This window comes from Lepisosteus platostomus (genome assembly GCF_059453375.1).
Source record: "Lepisosteus platostomus isolate fLepPlt1 chromosome 5 unlocalized genomic scaffold, fLepPlt1.hap1 SUPER_5_unloc_3, whole genome shotgun sequence".
Classification (NCBI taxonomy): Eukaryota; Metazoa; Chordata; class Actinopteri; order Semionotiformes; family Lepisosteidae; genus Lepisosteus; species Lepisosteus platostomus.
The window spans coordinates 330352-344711 of NW_028291473.1; positions in this window are offsets into that span (position 1 = coordinate 330352).

A 14360-nucleotide genomic window follows, 5' to 3' on the forward strand; every position below is an offset into this window, starting at 1 on the left:
GCAGGGTGAAAATCCGTAAGGCTGCAGGGCCTGATGGGATACCACCTCACGTCCTGAGGACATGTGCAGCCCAGCTGACCACAGTGTTTACGGACATCTTTAACTCCTCCCTGTCACAGTCCATGGTCCCCACCTGCTTTAAAAAAAACACTATTGTTCCAACCCCCAAAAAGACAAAAGTGACATGCCTGAATGATTACTGCCCAGTAGCATTAACATCTGTGGTGATGAAATGCCTAGAGAAGCTGGTGTTGTCACACATCAACTCCTCCATCACAGAGTCCCTGGACCCCTTGCAGTTCGCCTACCAGAACAACAGAGCAGTGGATGATGCTGTCTCCCTGGCTCTGCATACAACCTTGGAACACCTGGACACTAAGAACTCGTATGTGAGAATGCTGTTTGTGGACTACGGTTCAGCATTCAATTCCATCATACCCAGTCAACTGGTGACAAAGCTCAGGGGATTAGGTCTGTGCAACTCTGTCTGCAACTGGCTGCTGGACTTTCTTATTGAGAGACCACAGGTGGTGCGGATAGGCAATAAAACATCAACACCACTCACCCTGAGCACTGGAACCCCACAAGGCTGCTGTCTGAGTCCAAGGTTGTACTCCCTATTTACTCACGACTGCACAGCAAGACACAGCAACAACCGCATCATTAAGTTTGCCGATGACACCACTATAATAGGACTGATCAGTGATGATGACAAGTCCACTTACAGGGATGAAGTTGTACAGCTGCTTAGGTGGTGTCATAGCAATAACCTGGACTTGAACATAAAGAAAACGAAAGAGCTAATAGTGGACTTTCGGAGACACAGGCCATACACTCACAGCCCACTCAGTATTGATGGAACGGAAGTGGAAACAGTCACCAGCTTTAGGTTTTTGGGAATTCACATCTCTAAAGATCTAACCTGGACTGTGAACACTGACTCTATCATGAAGAAGGCTCAGCAGCGCCTTTATTTCTTGAGGTGCCTCAAGTGATGGGGGATGCCAATATATGTGTTGGTGAACTTCTACTGCTGCACCATCGAGAGCATCCTCACCAACGGGATCACTGTGTGGTATGGTAACACCTCTTCGCGAGAAAGAAAGGCACTACAGAGAATGGTCAATATGGCCCAGAAGATCATCGGCTGCAGTCTCAACGAGATTAAACAGCTCTATGAGGACCGCTGCCGTGGTAGAATTCTGGCCATCACAGAGGACAGTCACCACCCCGGGCATGAGCTCTTCACCCCACTGCCCTCAGGCAAGAGATATAAGAGCATACGGACACTTAACACTAGATTCTTCAATAGCTTCTATCCACAAGCAGTGAGACTGGCGAACAAATTTAGCAATCCCCCTCGGACAACACCTACACCATCACCATCTACCTCTTTATGATTTCTTATCTATTGCACATCTCCAGTCATTGTTTACACGTCTGTATTGTTTACATTCAAACTGTCTACATGTTTACTTGCACATTGTCTATTGTTTGTTTGTACATTGTCTTGATGCACTGTTTGCACTTTGTCTTGTTTTTTACACTTGTTTTACAATCGAGAGACTTTCTGTAAGTAAGAATTCCATTGTACCAGTACCGGTTACATATGGCAATAAAGTTCAAGTTCAAGTTCAAAACACACCAGCAAGTCCACCTCTGAATGGCTTAAGAAAAACAAAATGAAGACTTTGGAGTGGCCTAGTCAAAGTCCTGACCTGAATCCGATTGAGATGTTGTGGCATGACCTTAAAAAAGCGGTTAAGGCTCGAAAACCCTCCAATGTTGCTGAATTACAACAATTCTGCAAAGATGAGTGGGCCAAAATTCCTCCACAGCATTGTAAAAGACTCATTGCCAGTTATCGCAAACGCTTGATTGCAGTTGTTGCTTCTAAGGGTGGCCCAACCAGTTATTAGGTTTAACTAAATGTTATCCACAACTTCAAACACCTGTGAGAAACGGGCAACTGCAGTGTTTCGCCTGCTGGCTCCACAGATAATCCTTTTTTGAAGTTTAAGGAGAGGATTTCTTTGTCAATTCAATTAAACGTTTCAGAAATGCTGAACTATTGATGTGTTTCACACGCAGCACGGGCTCTCCTTTGCTTACAAATATTTTTTTTACACCAATTTACTCAACTACGATTTTGCTTGTTTTCTAAGACAATCAGACCAGCTGTTCTGACCTTACCCTGCACTGGAGCCACTCTTTTCTTTCCAAAGGCGTGGAGAGAGATACTACTGCAGGTAACACCCCATGAGAAACATCATGAGTTTCTGGAAAAGCTCTCTACCTGCCCGCTCCCCACACCGACGTGTATGAGCAGGGATTTAAAGGGACATTCTGAAGTGTAGAAACATTTTATCGTTACATACTTTTTCTGTGCAGTTAGTTCTCCTTCAACTCCGCCCGACAACAGAGGTCGTTTTTAATACAGGAGTAAAGGCACACTGCACATCTGCAAAACATCACGTTAAGGTTTAGGGAGAGCGACATCAGTGATTGGAAGGTACAGATGCAGCCATTCAAAGTGCGCAGTACAGACACATACCGGAGGTAATTGGCTACGGCGTCGCGCATTGTGACGCGCGATGACGCAAAATACCGCGGTACGTGATTGGTTGACCGACAGGGGCACTCGTAGTCCGTTGGTGGGTCGTAGAAAGATTTACAGTAAATGTCTTTACTGTGCACATTTTAGCATTGAATATTCATATGGAATTTTACCACTGAAGGGAAATCTTAGTACCTGAGCATAAAAAGAATAGGAGCATACTGTAACGTGTGTGAAGGCCATAAACGATATTAATTTTGGAACATAAACATACAGTATATGGCTGGTCTCTGTATTTTAAATAAAAAATACACACCAGTATTCCATTTCTCCCTTAACATTTTAAGCTTCGAAGTCTTTAACTAATGTGATACTGGAGTCAACAAGCATACTTTTAGAATTTGATTAAAAGGGAATATAATATGGAATTGCGTATCTAAAGAAATTAATAACGATATAATTATATTCATGTACCGCAACACAAGAATAGTACATGCTGTACATTGTCTGTTGATAATGTTTCTGTAGTGCTTTTTCAGCACTCTGCATGTGACCTTGCTGGTGGCACTGTGGGTTAGGCTCCTGACTCCTACCTCACATGCTGTGTGTTTGAATCCTGCTGGAGTCATGACTTTTTTTTCAACAAACATTTCTTTGAAAAAATAAAACATTTCCCTGGGTCAGAGATTAAATAAAACCTCACTCGCACCAAACAAATTTATATTTCTAAATATCACAACATGATCGAATTTAAGTCATTTTAATAACAATGAATAGTCACCTATGTGTTACAATATAAACATTTATATTGATTTAAATCGCGTTTTGATTTAAATCACAAACGCAGGTTTAAATATATGTGTTTTTTGATTCACAATCAGACAAATGCAACATAAATTGATATCTTTGTCTTCTAAGTATCTTAATAAACTTTCAGCATAGCATTCTCCCCGTTTAGATTTATTTTTCTTGGGATCCTGGGATCAAACATGGAAAGATTAGATTGTAATCGTTTTTTTTTTTAAATACATTTTAGAAAAGTGTAATCTATACTAAAAAGTTGTACACCACCTGCTATAAAGATACATATTGTAATACTTTCGGGTTCGGATAGGACAGACACGAGAACTCAGACTTGCGGAGTTAAAGCAAGTTAAAGCCTTGATTTTATATATCACCTTTAAAAGTGGCATCTCAAAGCAAAGTAAATACCCAACACTGATTGTACCAATCTGTCATGCTAATAAAGCACCTTGAATTGAGAGAGAGAGAGAAGGGGAGGGCGAGCAAGCGAAAGAGCATAGCCAGGACAGACAGGCAAACAAGATACACTCCACAGACATTCACAACAGCGACATATCATAAAACATTTGCACATATAGTTAAATTATTATTTGTTTTTCAGGAAGTTAAAAAAAAAACACTTGAATTACATATCCAGTCTCTCGAAATAAAATTATTTTTCAAGCAATGCAACTAACGTCGGGCAATGTGTCTTTTTTAATCCAACATTGACAGCCACATCTTAAATCTTGTCAGTCAGCTCTTTTTTCTCTATTTGAATTGTGGCAATTCAAACAACCTGGGATAACAAGTGGTCTCAAAGTCACAGAGCTCACAGAGCTTTCACAACAGATGACAATTCCCTTAGTCCTTCCTTAGTCTTCCTGAAATTGTCAGATTATGAGTGAACAAAAACATTTTATTAAAAATTTTATAAAAATTATTTTTTAATCGCGTATCTAAGGAAATAGCAGTATAACCTTGTTCATGCAGTGGCATGTTACATTATTAATTTGGGTGTCTCCTCTTGCCAGAAAGCTCTAAATTGCATTTTGAGTGCGGTTTTTGACTTTTTTTAAATTGCAACCCATAAATAAAGCTGATACTGTTTAGACTTTTAATTATTTTAAACTGTATTACAGCAGCACAATGCAACGTAAATTGCAAAAATGCACTTGGAATCTGTCCAAGCCCTGCTTTGTCAGGCATTTTCTTTTACTGTAATGGACATAAAAACTCCCTTGCTTTTAACAGAGCGTTTCATAATATCTAACTACGAAAATTATTTAAACTGCTACACTTATCATTCAACCAGAGCTCGAAATATCACAAGGATCCTCAAGAGCACAGCAAAGACTGTATTAAAAGTATACTAGTGACAAATTAGTATACTTTAGATCTTTTTTTCTGATACGGGGAAAATCTGATCATGTTTCTCTATAACAATAAAAAAAACATTATTTTACATATCACCTTTATGTGATATCACCTTAAGGACAGCACATACAAGTGTAAATTGCACAATGGACCGCGCATATACATTTAAAATAGTCTTCTTTAGGTGTGAGGGCAGGAGTGGATCGCAGAAGGCATAATCAGCAAATTAGGAAAACAAAGAACAGGACAGGTGAGACGTGTATCCAGAGAGCGGGTGATCAGAAAAAGGAACAGCTGTTATGCCCAGGTTTTACGCTCTCTCTGCTGAATGAATAAAAGCATTTTATTAAAAATTATTAAAGCGTTTGTCTGGGTATTTACTTTGTAATCTGTGGTTTCCATCTACTGTATTGCTTTGAGATGCCACTTTTAAAGGTGATATGTAAAATAAAGTTTTTTATTATTGTTATAGAGAAACATGATCAGATTTTCCCTGGTTCAGAATAAAGACGATTAAAATCTGTAATCTTTCCACTTGTATGTCATCGGAAAATACAAGAAGTTTCTGCTTTGTGTAAGGATTGTATCAAAAAGTAATCTAACTGGTGAGAAAGCTGTGCTGCTCAAAGCGCTTTACAGGATAAAAACAATAACAACAATAGTGTTAGGCTGGGCAAACGATTTTTTTATAGAAATACAAAATGAGATATAATGATGTGTTCCGGCTAAGACATTAACAAGTACAACCCCCCTCTCTGCGGGAGTGCTGGCTGTGACGAATTAAACCGGTTTCACAGGTATTTTCAAAGTAGAAGGGGGCAAGATTTCCAGCGAAAGACACCTCCCCCCTCCAAAAGTACATTACTTACTAGTTAAGAAAGCTAGGCTCCTCAATGAAATCGCTTTAACATGCTAATGCGTTGGTGTAACAGTCCGGGCGTGGCAAGCTTCTAATGTCAACCCGACTACGGCAAAAGGAACCCTTCTTTCATTGGAAGACAATGAACATATTCTAGCCCTAACTGAATTAATAGCAAACATGGTTTACATAAAATACATTTTTCCAAGAAGTTTAGTCTTTGTCACTAATGAAACCACTAAATAAAGACATAAATATATTTTCATTCCTTCCAGAGGAGCGCATGAAAACGAGTTTCCATCTGCGCCATTCTCACTCCTTCTCTGCTATTGTCACAGCTCCTCCTTGTGCACGACCAACACCCATGGAGTCGGTTCTTTCAGCTTTACTAATTAGGTTTTCAAGGGCTGGAAGTAGGGCACAAGACACACGAACACTAAAAGCATCCTTATCTGCTTTCAGCTGCGAAATGTCATTCGTGGACGCTGAAGAATTTGTTTCCAAGGCAGCGGTTTCAAGCAATTTTGCGCTTTAAAAGTAGAGCAGTGCGTTTCCATTTTTATGCAGGCACACGATGACATAAGGAGATTGTTGTAGTCAGCAGGACTTGAACCTGCGCGGGGAGACCCCGATGGAGTTCAAGTCCATCGCCTTAACCACAAAAACACAGCAGAACTCTTCAAACCAATTGAAGTCCGATTGAACCGGTCCACCAACCTGTCGTTCTGGGGATCCAGCGGGGTGGTCCGCGTCTTAGAGATCCCCAGGCTCTGGCACACTCTGGCGAAGACCTGGGATTCGAAGTTACGCCCCTGGTCACTGTGTAATTCCTCCGGCACCCCTAGCCTGGCAAACATCCCCTCCAGCAGTGCATCGGCCACGGTGGGGGCACTCTGGTCCGGGAGGGCATAGGCCTCCGGCCACTTTGTAAAATAGTCCACCACCACCAGGACATAGCAGTTTCCAGCCTCAGTGCGCGGAAACTGGCCCAAAACGTCAACCCCCACCTGCTCCATAGGAGTCCCCACCTGGTGTTGTTGGAGGGGGGCTCCTTCTGGGCCACGGGCACCGCACACGTTCAGCAATACCGCTCCATGTCCCAGTGGCAAAGACCCCAATAAGAAGTTTTTTTTACAGCCGAAATGCCCCACGCCCGGCTGGCCGTGCACCACTCGTGCAGGACCTCCATCTATCACACCATCTGCCCCTCTGGCTCCTTAAAGTGGAGCAGCCAGGTGAGGGACACATGGTCGGTCCTCAACTGGAATTGGGTCCTGAACAGGCACGGCCTGAAGTGGCGGACCGCCACCATCACCGCCAGCAGCTCACGACGGGTCACGCAGTAGTTCCGTTCAGCCTTATTCAAAACCCGACTGTAGTAGGCAACTACCTGCTCCCCATCTGGCCCCTCCTGCGCCAACACCGCGTCCAACTCCGAGACACTCGCGTCGGTATCCAGGATATACGGTAACCACGGATCGGGGTAGGCCAGCACGGGGACCCCCACCAGAGCTTCACGTAACCGGCTGAAAGCCATCTCGCAGCCCGAGTTCAAGTCGAAACGGCGGCCCTTATCGGTGAGGCGGTGCAGCGGGGGAGCGATGCTGGCAAAGTCCCGGACAAACCTCCGGTAATACGAAGCCAACCCCAGAAAGCTGCGCAGCTCCACGACAGTGCGGGGGGTCGGCCAACCCCTCATTTAGGCGACCTTACCTGGGTCTGTAGCCACCCCTCACAGTCCAACAACATGTCCCAGGAAGGTCACCTCCTGCCTCAGGAGCTCACACTTGCGGGGATTGAGCCTCAGGCCAGCACGGCGGATGCAGGCCAGCACCGCCTGGAGGTTCGTCAAGGCCTGGTCGAAACCCTGGGCATGAACCAGCAGATCGTCCAGATACAGCACACACTGGTTCCACGGGACCGATGCCAGCACCCTCTCCATCAGCCTCTTGAAAGTAAACTGCCAGAGGCTTCGAGCGAGTGGTACCTGCCAGTAGCCACAGCGGAGGTCAAGGGAGCTGAACCAGGTCGACCCGGTGATGTAGTCCTTGGCATCGTCTATCCTCGTCAGGGGGTAGGAATCCTTCCAGGTGACCTCGTTCAGCTTGTGGTAGTTTACGCAGAACCTCCACGAGCCTTCTTTTTTTTGGACCAGTACAGCTGGCGCCGAGGGCTCGCAGAGGGCTTAATCACTCCCGCTGCGGCCATCTCCCGGATCTTTTCCTCGGCGGCGGTCCGCTTGGCGTGAGCCATGCGTCCAGTTGGGATGCGGATGGCAGAGGGTCTCCAGTCTCGATGTCGTGTTGGTAGAGGTCCTCAACGCCGCGCCTCGCTTCCACGCAACCGCCGCCGCCGACTCAGGGGCAGGATCCGGCACGCTCGCTCCCCGGCTCACAGGCCCGGTCTGCCACCGCCGCCACTGACTCTTTTTCCCCCGGCTCCGGCAAGCCCGTGTCCCTCAGCCTTCGCCGGGTCTGCCCTCCACCTGGTGAAGTTGCTCCCCCTGCCACACCAACTCCTGCCGGCCCAAGTCCAAACTGGCCCCCACTCGCTGCAGTAGGTCCAGCCCCAGAATGCAGTCCTCCTGGATGGGTGCGAGGTAGCAGGGGTGGCGCACCATCGCTGCACCTAGACGAAAGGCAAGCACCTGTTTCCCCCGCACTACGGCGAGCTGTCCCATCACAGTCCTTAGCCGCAGGCTGGAGGCCTCTCATCCTGGGGGGTTGGTGCCCTCGGTGTCGGGGAGGATGCCCGGCCGGAGTAGGGTTACCGATGAACCCGTGTCGAGCAGGGCCAGGCAGGGTTGGTCCTCGATTCGTTTCGGCACTGGAGGTACAGGCTATAGCCGACTCGCCCCACAGTGGTGTGAGGGGTGCCGGTCTTCACAGCGCTCTCCGGAGAGGGGGTTGAGGTGTTCAAGGGCGGCCGTCCCCGCGCTGAGCCGACCCGTTCCCGTTTCCCGACACTGATCGCGGAGTGCGAGGTTTGGGTGCCCAGCAGAACCGGGCTCAGTGTCGTCTCTTCCCGCTGCGGTCGCAAAACAGCGTGCGGGGCTGTTCCGCGGGGGTTGCTGCACGGGCTGGCTTCTCTTCCCCCTTGCTGGACTCCTCCGTCTGTGTGGGAATCGCTGGTCAGCTCTGGCAGGGAGGGTCTCTTCTCTTTGGGGCATCCACTGGGCGGGAGTAGCAGGCAGTCGCCCCAATTCTACCGGCAGGACCACTACTGGATTGCCCTGGTAAGGGCTGTGGCCACCTGTCGCACCCAGGAGTTGCTCAGACTCCCTATGTGCGCTGCCGATGGGTTCTGTCTCTTTTAGAGTCAGACAGCACTTGACAGAATCGGCTAATGCCTGCCAAGATTTGTCCATCCTGCCCGCTTCTGACACCAATGTAGCATTTACAGGTTTTTCTCAGAACAAAGGACCAGTGGAGACGCAATTAACAAACCAAGCAATAGCTTTATTCTTTAACAACCACAAAACCAAACACAGCATATACATGCACATGAGGAGACTGACAGAACACGTACACATCTTTAGGGCGGTAATTACTTAACAACACGCTATATACTTATAAGACTACACAGGGCACTAGAACTACTAGGACATTATTTACACAGGTAGGGTCAGCCGCTGGTCACCGTGCTGACCCTCAGACTCTCCCCGGCTACAACTCCCAGCATGCCCAGCGGTACTATGCACGCCTAGGGGCGCTTCCTCCTCACCACCAGGCGAGGGCGTTACAATATATATATATTTTTTCTCTGGTTCTCAGCAGTATCATTGGGCTGAACTCCAGTTAAATGCTTGTCTTAGAAAGATCAAAAGTGAGCGATGGAAGATGGGTGGAGATTAATGGAAGTTATAAAGGCAATGGGTTGGCTCTGCTTAAGCTTCATTCAGACCTTATTAGGGCAAACTCTATGGGTCAATTGCATCGAACTGAAAGTAGCATACTAACAGGAGTTCAACCCGTGCTTAGAACGCAGATGCCGTCTAAACTTGTGCTCCACCTTAAGTCCAATTGCAACAAACTTTCCTGCTGTGCTTAGTCCGCAGTGCCGAACTTAACCTGCTCTCAATTGCAATGAACACAAAGTAATAACTGCAGCACTCCAGAGTAACTAAAGTAGCGGACTAATTTAAACTGTCTTCATTTGGCTTAGCACCGTACTCGGTGTAAAGCAGGATTGCATTAGAAGGCTCCCAAATATAGTGGAAATAATCCGTTGCTTGGAAATGTATTGGAATATTAATTAAAATTGCTTTACACTCATACCATATTTATTAATAATGAAGTTTATTAATGTGTGTATTTACAGAAGTGTCATTTACTATTTATGTTTAATGTCAATCATTACTAGTAGCTGTGAGCTTTAAGATATGCTAGGAAGTGAAGAGAACAGAACAGAGCAAATGGTTATATAAATAGAGTGGGAGCTTTTAATATGTTCTATAAAATTTGGGAGTCAACTGAATAGATTTGCTAAGTATTTTATTGTGATGGGTCTCTGTATTTGTGGTTATCAGTGGAAAGCAGGGATAATAAGGAAATGGGTGGCACCCAAGCACATGTTAAAGAAAAAAACTTGGCTTCTTAAAAGTGATTATGATAGCCACAGGACAGAAGAGACAGTGCACTGTGGTCCAATAATGACTGTGTTGAAACAGCCAGAGTGTGCTGCATGCCATGGAGATGGAAAAGGTAGCTCATCCCAGTCAATCGCAAGGTTGTGTAGGACTGCACATGACCTGATGATGATGGTGCTGGCTCTTGATGGACTGGTATACAAACCAAATGACAGCCAAGCAAAGCGTTGTTTTACAATTCCGAAAGATTGTTCAAAGTGGCTTCTTGCATTTTTATGACTCCTGTTATAGTGCTTCTCTTGTTATGTTGTAGGATTGTGCACAGGTGTCAGAAGATATAGTCATAAAGAATAACCACAAGCAAAACAACATGCCAGCTTGCTCTTCCCTACTTTGAAAGGAAGATATTGGAACTGATTAAAGAACTTAACTTGAAATGTAAGCTCCTACTGACACAGGAGAGAGAGTTCTGAAAAGTAAGCACAAGGCACACTGTGGATAAATAAATGTATTAATTTAAAAAAAGAAATACTGAGAAGGTCAGAGGAACAATAATTGTTGTATTTATTTGCTCAGGTAGTTTTATAAGTTTAACTTTCAGTAAAGTTCTGTTAAAAATAAAACTGGTCATTAGTTGGCGTCTTTTGTAATGATTTAGCAATAGTGACATGTCGGCTTGTTCGACTGGAGTGTTAGACAAAATTAATACAGTAGCGTCCTGTCTCAAGTGTACAGCTGCAGTTCTCGTTTGTTTCGTGACTAATTGCAATTGCATTCATCTGTGTAAAAAAAGACTTCTGCAGCTCCAGTGGTGCGATCGAACTCATGCTGAGATTTAGTTCAAGCCTCACCTGGAGCAGTGTGGCCTATATCTTCAACTATTTAAACTAACTGACCAGTTTAGGTCCTGTTAAGTATTTGCTGGAGATCAGGTCTAAATTAACATGAAAGGAACAAGTAAAGGTTTGTTCCTTGTCAGACCTGAAGAAGGCTCCAAAGCTCAAACGTTGTTTGCTTCTCTTTTCAGCATGGAATAAAATTTTACTTGTTCCTATGCAGTCCACACATGCTGACACAGCTCCCTACTTAAATTACCATCAGCAATGGACCTCCAGCAGACCTATACACAAATATATGAGAGAGGTCTACTGAAACGAGAGGAGCACGATGGAGTACCGAAGACTTGAAAAAGCACTCACTTTTCTGTGTTTTTGTTGTTACCCAGATTTGTTTTTAATGTTCTTTTTCTCTTTGTTTTGAAGTTGTTCTGTTTTTTTTTTCTTTTTTGTAGGTGTTAGACTACTACAGGGATTTACCTAGGTTCTATTAAGACTTCTTTTATCAAAACATATTTTATTAATTAAAGCGTGATTTCTTAATAATGAACTTTAATGTTATCTTTATTAGTAGCTGTATTACAGGTAATGCATGCACAGCCTTTATTATGTTATAGTGAATTTTCAGGTATCCCATGGAGGGAAGAGAACTGAAATTAAGGAAATACTTATTTAAAGGGGTCTTAAAGTCTTAAAAGTGTTCTGTCACATCTGGGTGTTAATTGAATAGATTTGTTGTATTATTTCATATGATTTGACTCTACACTTGTGTTTCTCAGGAGACAGCAGTAATATTGGGGATTTGCGGGTACAGATAATAAATTATATTATACAAGTGTAGAGGTTTGATGGGTTTACTGAGACAATTATTAATTGTAGCAGTAATCACGAGGTTGTTCGTTGTGGTTTTTAGAAAATCAATCGTCAGAACAACTAACAACGCACACACACGGGTTCAATACACGAGATACATTTATTCATATAAATTGTGCACCAAAGATATACTAGTCTGCCTGGATATGAGCAGCAGACCTTACTGTGAGGGTTATCAATATACAAAGTATATAATCTCGAAGAGATGCAAACACAAAGAGATACACAACAGAGAATATATGTCAATATATATCGTTCGGTTACCAAATCGCTAATCAGTGTTATTACCCACTGTTACTCTAAACTCGGAAGTAAATACATTACTCATGAATTAAATAGATAACAACTTGTGTTGAGGTACAATTGAATTCTCGAGACGCAATGTAGAACTTGGGGTTTACTTATCCACTGTGTATGGATTTGGAATTTCCCGGCACGAACACCAAACCAGCTGACAGGCTCTGTTGCAGCCTCGGTCCCAGCGGTTGTCCAATGGGCGTTGTCCCGGCGTCCTCTGGCTACTGGCCAACCAGTCGAGGTGCAGCTCGGAGTAGGACGGGCGGAGGAATCTGACTGCGGCGCGCAGGGCAGTCGTTGCTCCGAGGGGATCTACCAGCAGTCCGGCTGGCTAGTAGAAAGTCTCTATGCACTATGCACTCTATGCAGTGTGACGGCTAGTCCTCACAAGTCACTCTTTTGCCCAGGAAGAAGCTGGTTCGTTCCCGGTCCAGCGCTGCTTCTGAATAAGCTATTCAGGTTGTCGACGAGGGTCCAACTGTGGGCTGCCGTTGATCAAGCGGAGCGTTCACATTGGTAGAATTCTGAGTACGTACGGGATCCTCGGCCCTGCGCTTAGAACAAAGTCCAAGTCCCTTTGCAGACAACAGCCTTTGTCACCTGATTGTCTCTGAGGATGCACGAAAATGGCCAAGGAGAGCCCTGATCTGAGCTTGCGCTCCCTTTTTGACCAAGACACAGATGTGTTCTGATTGGTTGAGAGTTTGGCGGGCATTGGAGACCCACATGGTGTTACCACACCCTGCCAGTCTCTAATTGGTTGATCAAGGTGAGATACGAGTCACATACTCCTGACACTAAGGAATGCAGTCCAGATGTCCATTTGGCACTCCCTAGACAGATAGGCGCCAATGGATGACCATTGATCATGATAGCCAGGCTTATCTAAGTGCATCCCCGTTTGGGAGCTGTCCCTTATCAAAAGAAAACATCTTAAATCAGCCTGCATGAATACTTTCTCTGTGGCTGAAGCACAGAGATGGAGAGTGAGATGGGGCCTCATTAAGGAAAGCACAGCAACGCTTAATTCTGTCTTATTACCAAGCATTGCTGCTACAACTGCTTAAATTCAAACTAAACAGGACTATGGGAATGAGATTTGATTTCGAACTGGGTTTTAAATAAATAGGACCGCTGCACTACATTGTGCTTTATGTAAGACAAAAGGTGGGCTTCCTGTGTTTTCGATAACTCAGTTGTAAGAGCGGAGGAATATAGTGGAAACAGCTGGGAACTCTTTGTTCTCTGGTTTGAATTTTGCTGGAAGAAAGGTGTTTTTTATGTTCTTTAATCAAAAAGTGAAAATTTGTCGTTCACTTAGTTGTCTTATTTTCTAGGCTTGTAGACTCCTCACTCTTCCTAAAAGAAAGTGCTGCAGATAAAGATACAGTAGTTGTCGGAAGTTTCGTTCAGTGGTAGAGCACATACAGGCTGTATGTGGTTGTTTTCAATCGCCGGCGTCTCCACTCTGGATTTCTTCCTAAGCGCGATATCTTTCCTTACTTGTGTGTGAATTTCAGCGCGACACATAAACCCTTTGTCTGTTTTATAAAGATTATATTTTAAATCAGTTAAAACAAAAAAGTACCAATTACATTCACGTAGAAAACACATGTATCTAATTTGAAAATTTGGGCAATGTATTACTAGTAGTGGAGCTGAGCTCACAGAAGAGCAGTTGATATTGTTAAACCACGTATTATTTTTAAATGACGCTACTAAGCACTGGCACGGTGTTTGTGCAGTCCTACCCAAGCTTTCTATCGACTGGATGAGTCTCCTGTTCCATCTCCAATTCTTTCTGCACATTTCGTCTGTTTCACCACCATTATCATTAGACTATAGCCACTAATACGAGAATACTGTTCTGAAAGACTGTCTTAAATAATAATGTTGAAAAGGGTAATGATAAGAGTTTTTTTTCATTAAGGTAACCATACATTTGCCTGTATAGTACAACTTATTATCTGTATCCGCAAATCCCCAATATTAATGCTGTCTCCTGAGAAACACAAGTGTAGAGTCAAATAATATTACAACAAATCTATTCAATTAACACCCCTATGTGACAGAACACATTTAAGACTTACACCCCTTTTAAATATGTATTTCCTTCATTTCAGTTCTCTCCCCGGGATACCTGAAAATTCATTATAGTATAATAAAGTCTGTGCATGCATTACCTGTAAT